At 42.0% G+C, this 12,918-nt stretch overlaps 2 pseudogenes; both read right to left on the bottom strand.

Moving 5' to 3' along the window:
* Position 1: 1 nt before the first annotated feature.
* On the bottom strand, positions 2-118 carry LOC142701833 (5S ribosomal RNA; annotated as a pseudogene).
* Positions 119-1,302: 1,184 nt separating this feature from the next.
* On the bottom strand, positions 1,303-1,419 carry LOC142701822 (5S ribosomal RNA; annotated as a pseudogene).
* Positions 1,420-12,918: the final 11,499 nt, after the last annotated feature.

The raw sequence follows: 12,918 nt of genomic DNA, 5'->3' as shown, positions 1-12,918 counted from the left end.
AGTCAACCGCACCACGGATTCCCAGACAGTCTCCCACACTGGTACTAGCGAGGCCTTAAGCTGTGTAACTTCTGCGATCTGACGAGAGCAGGCACATTCAGCTTAGAATGGCCATTGACATTAAATGCTTTAATCCATAGTCCTTTTTAATCGATTGTGAAACAAAATCTAAACGACATAATAAAAAGTCAACCGCACCACGTATTCCCAGACAGTCTCCCACACTGGTACTAGCGAGGCGTTAAGCTGTGTAACTTCTGCGATCTAACGAGAGCAGGCACATTCAGCTTAGAATGGCCATTGACATTAAATGCTTTAATCTATAGTCCTTTTTAATCGATTGTGAAACAAAATCTAAACGACATAATAAAAAGTCAACCGCACCACGGATTCCCAGACAGTCTCCCACACTGGTACTAGCGAGGCCTTAAGCTGTGTAACTTCTGCGATCTGAAGAGAGCAGGCACATTCAGCTTAGAACGGCCATTGACTTTAAAAGCCTTAAACCATAGTCCTATTTAATCTATTGTGAAACAAAATCTAAACAACATAATAAAAAGTCAACCGCACCACAGATTCCCAGAGAGTCTCCCACACTGGTACTAGCGAGGCCTTAAGCTGTGTAACTTCTGCGATCTGACGAGAGCAGGCACATTCAGCTTAGAATGGCCATTGACGTTAAATGCTTTAATCCATAGTCCTATTTAATCTATTGTGAAACAAAATCTAAACGACATAATAAAAATGCAACCGCACCACGGATTCCCAGACACTCTCCCACACTGGTACTAGCGAGGCCTTAAGCTGTGTAACTTCTGCGTTCTGACGAGAGCAGGCACATTCAGCTTAGAATGGCCATTGACGTTAAATGCTTTAATCCAAAGTCCTATTTAATCTATTGTGAAACAAAATCTAAACAACATAATAAAAAGTCAACCGCACCACGGATTCCCAGACAGTCTCCACACTGGTACTGGTGAGGCCTTAAGCTGTGTAACTTCTGCGATCTGACGAGAGAAGGCACATTCAGCTTAGAATGGCCATTGATGTTAAATGCTTTAATCCATAGTCCTATTTAATCTATTGTGAAACAAAATCTAAACGACATAATAAAAAGTCAACCGCACCACGGATTCCCAGACAGTCTCCCACACTGGTACTAGCGAGGCCTTAAGCTGTGTAACTTCTGCGATCTGACGAGAGCAGGCACATTCAGCTTAGAATGGCCATTGACATTAAATGCTTTAATCCATAGTCCTTTTTAATCGATTGTGAAACAAAATCTAAACGACATAATAATAGGTCAACCGCACCACGGATTCCCAGACAGTCTCCCACACTGGTACTAGCGAGGCCTTAAGCTGTGTAACTTCTGCGATCTGACGAGAGCAGGCACATTCAGCTTAGAATGGCCATTGACATTAAATGCTTTAATCCATAGTCCTTTTTAATCGATTGTGAAACAAAATCTAAACGACATAATAAAAAGTCAACCGCACCACGGATTCCCAGACAGTCTCCCACACTGGTACTAGCGAGGCGTTAAGCTGTGTAACTTCTGCGATCTAACGAAAGCAGGCACATTCAGCTTAGAATGGCCATTGACATTAAATGCTTTAATCCATAGTTCTTTTTAATCGATTGTGAAACAAAATCTAAACGACATAATAAAAAGTCAACCGCACCACGGATTCCCAGACAGTCTCCCACACTGGTACTAGCGAGGCCTTAAGCTGTGTGACTTCTGCGATCTGACGAGAGCAGGCACATTCAGCTTAGAATGGCCATTGACGTTAAATGCTTTAATCCATAGTCCTATTTAATCTATTGTGAAACAAAATCTAAACGACATAATAAAAAGTCAACCGCACCACGGATTCCCAGACAGTCTCCCACACTGGTACTAGCGAGGCGTTAAGCTGTGTAACTTCTGCGATCTAACGAGAGCAGGCACATTCAGCTTAGAATGGCCATTGACATTAAATGCTTTAATCCATAGTCCTTTTTAATCGATTGTGAAACCTAATCTAAACGACATAATAAAAAGTCAACTGCACCACGGATTCCCAGACAGTCTCCCACACTGGTACTAGCGAGGCCTTAAGCTGTGTAACTTCTGCGATCTGACGAGAGCAGGCACATTCAGCTCAGAATGGCCATTGACTTTAAAAGCCTTAATCCATAGTCCTATTTAATCTATTGTGAAACAAAATCTAAACAACATAATAAAAAGTCAACCGCACCACAGATTCCCAGAGAGTCTCCCACACTGGTACTAGCGAGGCCTTAAGCTGTGTAACTTCTGCGATCTGACGAGAGCAGGCACATTCAGCTTAGAATGGCCATTGACATTAAATGCTATAATCCATAGTCCTTTTTAATCGATTGTGAAACAAAATCTAAACGACATAATAAAAAGTCAACCGCACCACGGATTCCCAGACAGTCTCCCACACTGGTACTAGCGAGGCCTTAAGCTGTGTAACTTCTGCGATCTGACGAGAGCAGGAACATTCAGCTTAGAATGGCCATTGACATTAAATGCTTTAATCCATAGTCCTTTTTAATCGATTGTGAAACAAAATCTAAACGACATAATAAAAAGTCAACCGCACCACGTATTCCCAGACAGTCTCCCACACTGGTACTAGCGAGGCCTTAAGCTGTGTAACTTCTGCGATCTGACGAGAGCAGGCACATTCAGCTTAGAATGGCCTTTGACGTTAAATGCTTTAATCCATAGTCCTATTTAATCTATTGTGAAACAAAATCTAAACGACATAATAAAAAGTCAACCGCACCACGGATTCCCAGACAGTCTCCCACACTGGTACTAGCGAGGCGTTAAGCTGTGTAACTTCTGCGATCTAACGAGAGCAGGCACATTCAGCTTAGAATGGCCATTGACATTAAATGCTTTAATCTATAGTCCTTTTTAATCGATTGTGAAACAAAATCTAAACGACATAATAAAAAGTCAACCGCACCACGGATTCCCAGACAGTCTCCCACACTGGTACTAGCGAGGCCTTAAGCTGTGTAACTTCTGCGATCTGAAGAGAGCAGGCACATTCAGCTTAGAATGGCCATTGACTTTAAAAGCCTTAAACCATAGTCCTATTTAATCTATTGTGAAACAAAATCTAAACAACATAATAAAAAGTCAACCGCACCACAGATTCCCAGAGAGTCTCCCACACTGGTACTAGCGAGGCCTTAAGCTGTGTAACTTCTGCGATCTGACGAGAGCAGGCACATTCAGCTTAGAATGGCCATTGACGTTAAATGCTTTAATCCATAGTCCTATTTAATCTATTGTGAAACAAAATCTAAACGACATAATAAAAATGCAACCGCACCACGGATTCCCAGACAGTCTCCCACACTGGTACTAGCGAGGCGTTAAGCTGTGTAACTTCTGCGATCTAACGAAAGCAGGCACATTCAGCTTAGAATGGCCATTGACATTAAATGCTTTAATCCATAGTTCTTTTTAATCGATTGTGAAACAAAATCTAAACGACATAATAAAAAGTCAACCGCACCACGGATTCCCAGACAGTCTCCCACACTGGTACTAGCGAGGCCTTAAGCTGTGTGACTTCTGCGATCTGACGAGAGCAGGCACATTCAGCTTAGAATGGCCATTGACGTTAAATGCTTTAATCCATAGTCCTATTTAATCTATTGTGAAACAAAATCTAAACGACATAATAAAAAGTCAACCGCACCACGGATTCCCAGACAGTCTCCCACACTGGTACTAGCGAGGCGTTAAGCTGTGTAACTTCTGCGATCTAACGAGAGCAGGCACATTCAGCTTAGAATGGCCATTGACATTAAATGCTTTAATCCATAGTCCTTTTTAATCGATTGTGAAACAAATCTAAACGACATAATAAAAAGTCAACTGCACCACGGATTCCCAGACAGTCTCCCACACTGGTACTAGCGAGGCCTTAAGCTGTGTAACTTCTGCGATCTGACGAGAGCAGGCACATTCAGCTCAGAATGGCCATTGACTTTAAAAGCCTTAATCCATAGTCCTATTTAATCTATTGTGAAACAAAATCTAAACAACATAATAAAAAGTCAACCGCACCACAGATTCCCAGAGAGTCTCCCACACTGGTACTAGCGAGGCCTTAAGCTGTGTAACTTCTGCGATCTGACGAGAGCAGGCACATTCAGCTTAGAATGGCCATTGACATTAAATGCTATAATCCATAGTCCTTTTTAATCGATTGTGAAACAAAATCTAAACGACATAATAAAAAGTCAACCGCACCACGGATTCCCAGACAGTCTCCCACACTGGTACTAGCGAGGCCTTAAGCTGTGTAACTTCTGCGATCTGACGAGAGCAGGAACATTCAGCTTAGAATGGCCATTGACATTAAATGCTTTAATCCATAGTCCTTTTTAATCGATTGTGAAACAAAATCTAAACGACATAATAAAAAGTCAACCGCACCACGTATTCCCAGACAGTCTCCCACACTGGTACTAGCGAGGCCTTAAGCTGTGTAACTTCTGCGATCTGACGAGAGCAGGCACATTCAGCTTAGAATGGCCTTTGACGTTAAATGCTTTAATCCATAGTCCTATTTAATCTATTGTGAAACAAAATCTAAACGACATAATAAAAAGTCAACCGCACCACGGATTCCCAGACAGTCTCCCACACTGGTACTAGCGAGGCGTTAAGCTGTGTAACTTCTGCGATCTAACGAGAGCAGGCACATTCAGCTTAGAATGGCCATTGACATTAAATGCTTTAATCTATAGTCCTTTTTAATCGATTGTGAAACAAAATCTAAATGACATAATAAAAAGTCAACCGCACCACGGATTCCCAGACAGTCTCCCACACTGGTACTAGCGAGGCCTTAAGCTGTGTAACTTCTGCGATCTGAAGAGAGCAGGCACATTCAGCTTAGAATGGCCATTGACTTTAAAAGCCTTAAAACCATAGTCCTATTTAATCTATTGTGAAACAAAATCTAAACAACATAATAAAAAGTCAACCGCACCACAGATTCCCAGAGAGTCTCCCACACTGGTACTAGCGAGGCCTTAAGCTGTGTAACTTCTGCGATCTGACGAGAGCAGGCACATTCAGCTTAGAATGGCCATTGACGTTAAATGCTTTAATCCATAGTCCTATTTAATCTATTGTGAAACAAAATCTAAACGACATAATAAAAATGCAACCGCACCACGGATTCCCAGACACTCTCCCACACTGGTACTAGCGAGGCCTTAAGCTGTGTAACTTCTGCGTTCTGACGAGAGCAGGCACATTCAGCTTAGAATGGCCATTGACGTTAAATGCTTTAATCCATAGTCCTTTTTAATCGATTGTGAAACAAAATCTAAACGACATAATAAAAAGTCAACCGCACCACGGATTCCCAGACAGTCTCCCACACTGGTACTAGCGAGGCCTTAAGCTGTGTAACTTCTGCGATCTGACGAGAGCAGGCACATTCAGCTTAGAATGGCCATTGACATTAAATGCTTTAATCCATAGTCCTTTTTAATCGATTGTGAAACAAAATCTAAACGACATAATAAAAAGTCAACCGCACCACGGATTCCCAGACAGTCTCCCACACTGGTACTAGCGAGGCGTTAAGCTGTGTAACTTCTGCGATCTAACGAAAGCAGGCACATTCAGCTTAGAATGGCCATTGACGTTAAATGCTTTAATCCATAGTTCTTTTTAATCGATTGTGAAACAAAATCTAAACGACATAATAAAAAGTCAACCGCACCACGGATTCCCAGACAGTCTCCCACACTGGTACTAGCGAGGCCTTAAGCTGTGTGACTTCTGCGATCTGACGAGAGCAGGCACATTCAGCTTAGAATGGCCATTGACGTTAAATGCTTTAATCCATAGTCCTATTTAATCTATTGTGAAACAAAATCTAAACGACATAATAAAAAGTCAACCGCACCACGGATTCCCAGACAGTCTCCCACACTGGTACTAGCGAGGCGTTAAGCTGTGTAACTTCTGCGATCTAACGAGAGCAGGCACATTCAGCTTAGAATGGCCATTGACATTAAATGCTTTAATCCATAGTCCTTTTTAATCGATTGTGAAACAAAATCTAAACGACATAATAAAAAGTCAACTGCACCACGGATTCCCAGACAGTCTCCCACACTGGTACTAGCGAGGCCTTAAGCTGTGTAACTTCTGCGATCTGACGAGAGCAGGCACATTCAGCTCAGAATGGCCATTGACTTTAAAAGCCTTAATCCATAGTCCTATTTAATCTATTGTGAAACAAAATCTAAACGACATAATAAAAATGCAACCGCACCACGGATTCCCAGACACTCTCCCACACTGGTACTAGCGAGGCCTTAAGCTGTGTAACTTCTGCGTTCTGACGAGAGCAGGCACATTCAGCTTAGAATGGCCATTGACGTTAAATGCTTTAATCCATAGTCCTTTTTAATCAATTGTGAAACAAAATCTAAACGACATAATAAAAAGTCAACCGCACCACGGATTCCCAGACAGTCTCCCACACTGGTACTAGCGAAGCGTTAAGCTGTGTAACTTCTGCGATCTAACGAGAGAAGGCAAATTCAGCTTAGAATGGCCATTGACATTAAAAGCCTTAATCCAAAGTCCTATTTAATCTATTGTGAAACAAAATCTAAACAACATAATAAAAAGTCAACCGCACCACGGATTCCCAGACAGTCTCCCACACTGGTACTGGTGAGGCCTTAAGCTGTGTAACTTCTGCGATCTGACGAGAGAAGGCACATTCAGCTTAGAATGGCCATTGATGTTAAATGCTTTAATCCATAGTTCTTTTTAATCGATTGTGAAACAAAATCTAAACGACATAATAAAAAGGCAACCGCACCACGGATTCCCAGACAGTCTCCCACACTGGTACTAGCGAGGCCTTAAGCTGTGTGACTTCTGCGATCTGACGAGAGCAGGCACATTCAGCTTAGAATGGCCATTGACGTTAAATGCTTTAATCCATAGTCCTATTTAATCTATTGTGAAACAAAATCTAAACGACATAATAAAAAGTCAACCGCACCACGGATTCCCAGACAGTCTCCCACACTGGTACTAGCGAGGCGTTAAGCTGTGTAACTTCTGCGATCTAACGAGAGCAGGCACATTCAGCTTAGAATGGCCATTGACATTAAATGCTTTAATCCATAGTCCTTTTTAATCGATTGTGAAACAAAATCTAAACGACATAATAAAAAGTCAACTGCACCACGGATTCCCAGACAGTCTCCCACACTGGTACTAGCGAGGCCTTAAGCTGTGTAACTTCTGCGATCTGACGAGAGCAGGCACATTCAGCTCAGAATGGCCATTGACTTTAAAAGCCTTAATCCATAGTCCTATTTAATCTATTGTGAAACAAAATCTAAACAACATAATAAAAAGTCAACCGCACCACAGATTCCCAGAGAGTCTCCCACACTGGTACTAGCGAGGCCTTAAGCTGTGTAACTTCTGCGATCTGACGAGAGCAGGCACATTCAGCTTAGAATGGCCATTGACATTAAATGCTATAATCCATAGTCCTTTTTAATCGATTGTGAAACAAAATCTAAACGACATAATAAAAAGTCAACCGCACCACGGATTCCCAGACAGTCTCCCACACTGGTACTAGCGAGGCCTTAAGCTGTGTAACTTCTGCGATCTGACGAGAGCAGGAACATTCAGCTTAGAATGGCCATTGACATTAAATGCTTTAATCCATAGTCCTTTTTAATCGATTGTGAAACAAAATCTAAACGACATAATAAAAAGTCAACCGCACCACGTATTCCCAGACAGTCTCCCACACTGGTACTAGCGAGGCCTTAAGCTGTGTAACTTCTGCAATCTGACGAGAGCAGGCACATTCAGCTTAGAATGGCCTTTGACGTTAAATGCTTTAATCCATAGTCCTATTTAATCTATTGTGAAACAAAATCTAAACGACATAATAAAAAGTCAACCGCACCACGGATTCCCAGACAGTCTCCCACACTGGTACTAGCGAGGCGTTAAGCTGTGTAACTTCTGCGATCTAACGAGAGCAGGCACATTCAGCTTAGAATGGCCATTGACATTAAATGCTTTAATCTATAGTCCTTTTTAATCGATTGTGAAACAAAATCTAAACGACATAATAAAAAGTCAACCGCACCACGGATTCCCAGACAGTCTCCCACACTGGTACTAGCGAGGCCTTAAGCTGTGTAACTTCTGCGATCTGAAGAGAGCAGGCACATTCAGCTTAGAATGGCCATTGACTTTAAAAGCCTTAAACCATAGTCCTATTTAATCTATTGTGAAACAAAATCTAAACAACATAATAAAAAGTCAACCGCACCACAGATTCCCAGAGAGTCTCCCACACTGGTACTAGCGAGGCCTTAAGCTGTGTAACTTCTGCGATCTGACGAGAGCAGGCACATTCAGCTTAGAATGGCCATTGACGTTAAATGCTTTAATCCATAGTCCTATTTAATCTATTGTGAAACAAAATCTAAACGACATAATAAAAATGCAACCGCACCACGGATTCCCAGACACTCTCCCACACTGGTACTAGCGAGGCCTTAAGCTGTGTAACTTCTGCGTTCTGACGAGAGCAGGCACATTCAGCTTAGAATGGCCATTGACGTTAAATGCTTTAATCCATAGTCCTTTTTAATCAATTGTGAAACAAAATCTAAACGACATAATAAAAAGTCAACCGCACCACGGATTCCCAGACAGTCTCCCACACTGGTACTAGCGAAGCGTTAAGCTGTGTAACTTCTGCGATCTAACGAGAGCAGGCAAATTCAGCTTAGAATGGCCATTGACATTAAAAGCCTTAATCCAAAGTCCTATTTAATCTATTGTGAAACAAAATCTAAACAACATAATAAAAAGTCAACCGCACCACGGATTCCCAGACTGTCTCCCACACTGGTACTAGCGAGGCCTTAAGCTGTGTAACTTCTGCGTTCTGACGAGAGCAGGCACATTCAGCTTAGAATTGCCATTGACGTTAAATGCTTTAATCCATAGTCCTATTTAATCTATTGTGAAACAAAATCTAAACGACATAATAAAAAGTCAACCGCACCACGGATTCCCAGACAGTCTCCCACACTGGTACTAGCGAGGCCTTAAGCTGTGTAACTTCTGCAATCTGACGAGAGAAGGCACATTCAGCTTAGAATGGCCATTGACATTGAATGCTTTAATCCATAGTCCTTTTTAATCGATTGTGAAACAAAATCTAAACGACATAATAAAAAGTCAACCGCACCACGGATTCCCAGACAGTCTCCCACACTGGTACTAGCGAGGCCTTAAGCTGTGTAACTTCTGCGATCTGACGAGAGCAGGCACATTCAGCTTAGAATGGCCATTGACATTAAATGCTTTAATCCATAGTCCTTTTTAATCGATTGTGAAACAAAATCTAAACGACATAATAAAAAGTCAACCGCACCACGGATTCCCAGACAGTCTCCCACACTGGTACTAGCGAGGCCTTAAGCTGTGTAACTTCTGCGATCTGACGAGAGCAGGCACATTCAGCTTAGAATGGCCATTGACATTAAATGCTTTAATCCATAGTCCTTTTTAATCGATTGTGAAACAAAATCTAAACGACATAATAAAAAGTCAACCGCACCACGGATTCCCAGACAGTCTCCCACACTGGTACTAGCGAGGCGTTAAGCTGTGTAACTTCTGCGATCTAACGAAAGCAGGCACATTCAGCTTAGAATGGCCATTGACGTTAAATGCTTTAATCCATAGTTCTTTTTAATCGATTGTGAAACAAAATCTAAACGACATAATAAAAAGTCAACCGCACCACGGATTCCCAGACAGTCTCCCACACTGGTACTAGCGAGGCCTTAAGCTGTGTGACTTCTGCGATCTGACGAGAGCAGGCACATTCAGCTTAGAATGGCCATTGACGTTAAATGCTTTAATCCATAGTCCTATTTAATCTATTGTGAAACAAAATCTAAACGACATAATAAAAAGTCAACCGCACCACGGATTCCCAGACAGTCTCCCACACTGGTACTAGCGAGGCCTTAAGCTGTGTGACTTCTGCGATCTGACGAGAGCAGGCACATTCAGCTTAGAATGGCCATTGACGTTAAATGCTTTAATCCATAGTCCTATTTAATCTATTGTGAAACAAAATCTAAACGACATAATAAAAAGTCAACCGCACCACGGATTCCCAGACAGTCTCCCACACTGGTACTAGCGAGGCGTTAAGCTGTGTAACTTCTGCGATCTAACGAGAGCAGGCACATTCAGCTTAGAATGGCCATTGACATTAAATGCTTTAATCCATAGTCCTTTTTAATCGATTGTGAAACAAAATCTAAACGACATAATAAAAAGTCAACTGCACCACGGATTCCCAGACAGTCTCCCACACTGGTACTAGCGAGGCCTTAAGCTGTGTAACTTCTGCGATCTGACGAGAGCAGGCACATTCAGCTCAGAATGGCCATTGACTTTAAAAGCCTTAATCCATAGTCCTATTTAATCTATTGTGAAACAAAATCTAAACAACATAATAAAAAGTCAACCGCACCACAGATTCCCAGAGAGTCTCCCACACTGGTACTAGCGAGGCCTTAAGCTGTGTAACTTCTGCGATCTGACGAGAGCAGGCACATTCAGCTTAGAATGGCCATTGACATTAAATGCTATAATCCATAGTCCTTTTTAATCGATTGTGAAACAAAATCTAAACGACATAATAAAAAGTCAACCGCACCACGGATTCCCAGACAGTCTCCCACACTGGTACTAGCGAGGCCTTAAGCTGTGTAACTTCTGCGATCTGACGAGAGCAGGAACATTCAGCTTAGAATGGCCATTGACATTAAATGCTTTAATCCATAGTCCTTTTTAATCGATTGTGAAACAAAATCTAAACGACATAATAAAAAGTCAACCGCACCACGTATTCCCAGACAGTCTCCCACACTGGTACTAGCGAGGCCTTAAGCTGTGTAACTTCTGCAATCTGACGAGAGCAGGCACATTCAGCTTAGAATGGCCTTTGACGTTAAATGCTTTAATCCATAGTCCTATTTAATCTATTGTGAAACAAAATCTAAACGACATAATAAAAAGTCAACCGCACCACGGATTCCCAGACAGTCTCCCACACTGGTACTAGCGAGGCGTTAAGCTGTGTAACTTCTGCGATCTAACGAGAGCAGGCACATTCAGCTTAGAATGGCCATTGACATTAAATGCTTTAATCTATAGTCCTTTTTAATCGATTGTGAAACAAAATCTAAACGACATAATAAAAAGTCAACCGCACCACGGATTCCCAGACAGTCTCCCACACTGGTACTAGCGAGGCCTTAAGCTGTGTAACTTCTGCGATCTGAAGAGAGCAGGCACATTCAGCTTAGAATGGCCATTGACTTTAAAAGCCTTAAACCATAGTCCTATTTAATCTATTGTGAAACAAAATCTAAACAACATAATAAAAAGTCAACCGCACCACAGATTCCCAGAGAGTCTCCCACACTGGTACTAGCGAGGCCTTAAGCTGTGTAACTTCTGCGATCTGACGAGAGCAGGCACATTCAGCTTAGAATGGCCATTGACGTTAAATGCTTTAATCCATAGTCCTATTTAATCTATTGTGAAACAAAATCTAAACGACATAATAAAAATGCAACCGCACCACGGATTCCCAGACACTCTCCCACACTGGTACTAGCGAGGCCTTAAGCTGTGTAACTTCTGCGATCTAACGAGAGCAGGCAAATTCAGCTTAGAATGGCCATTGACATTAAAAGCCTTAATCCAAAGTCCTATTTAATCTATTGTGAAACAAAATCTAAACAACATAATAAAAAGTCAACCGCACCACGGATTCCCAGACTGTCTCCCACACTGGTACTAGCGAGGCCTTAAGCTGTGTAACTTCTGCGTTCTGACGAGAGCAGGCACATTCAGCTTAGAATTGCCATTGACGTTAAATGCTTTAATCCATAGTCCTATTTAATCTATTGTGAAACAAAATCTAAACGACATAATAAAAAGTCAACCGCACCACGGATTCCCAGACAGTCTCCCACACTGGTACTAGCGAGGCCTTAAGCTGTGTAACTTCTGCAATCTGACGAGAGAAGGCACATTCAGCTTAGAATGGCCATTGACATTGAATGCTTTAATCCATAGTCCTTTTTAATCGATTGTGAAACAAAATCTAAACGACATAATAAAAAGTCAACCGCACCACGGATTCCCAGACAGTCTCCCACACTGGTACTAGCGAGGCCTTAAGCTGTGTAACTTCTGCGATCTGACGAGAGCAGGCACATTCAGCTTAGAATGGCCATTGACATTAAATGCTTTAATCCATAGTCCTTTTTAATCGATTGTGAAACAAAATCTAAACGACATAATAAAAAGTCAACCGCACCACGGATTCCCAGACAGTCTCCCACACTGGTACTAGCGAGGCCTTAAGCTGTGTAACTTCTGCGATCTGACGAGAGCAGGCACATTCAGCTTAGAATGGCCATTGACATTAAATGCTTTAATCCATAGTCCTTTTTAATCGATTGTGAAACAAAATCTAAACGACATAATAAAAAGTCAACCGCACCACGGATTCCCAGACAGTCTCCCACACTGGTACTAGCGAGGCGTTAAGCTGTGTAACTTCTGCGATCTAACGAAAGCAGGCACATTCAGCTTAGAATGGCCATTGACGTTAAATGCTTTAATCCATAGTTCTTTTTAATCGATTGTGAAACAAAATCTAAACGACATAATAAAAAGTCAACCGCACCACGGATTCCCAGACAGTCTCCCACACTGGTACTAGCGAGGCCTTAAGCTGTGTGACTTCTGCGATCTGACGA

The sequence above is a fragment of the Rhinoderma darwinii genome, chromosome 1 (assembly GCF_050947455.1).
Source record: "Rhinoderma darwinii isolate aRhiDar2 chromosome 1, aRhiDar2.hap1, whole genome shotgun sequence".
NCBI lineage: Eukaryota > Metazoa > Chordata > Amphibia > Anura > Rhinodermatidae > Rhinoderma > Rhinoderma darwinii.
Note: the sequence above shows the minus strand (reverse complement) of the source record. Positions and strands in the feature narration are given on the sequence as shown.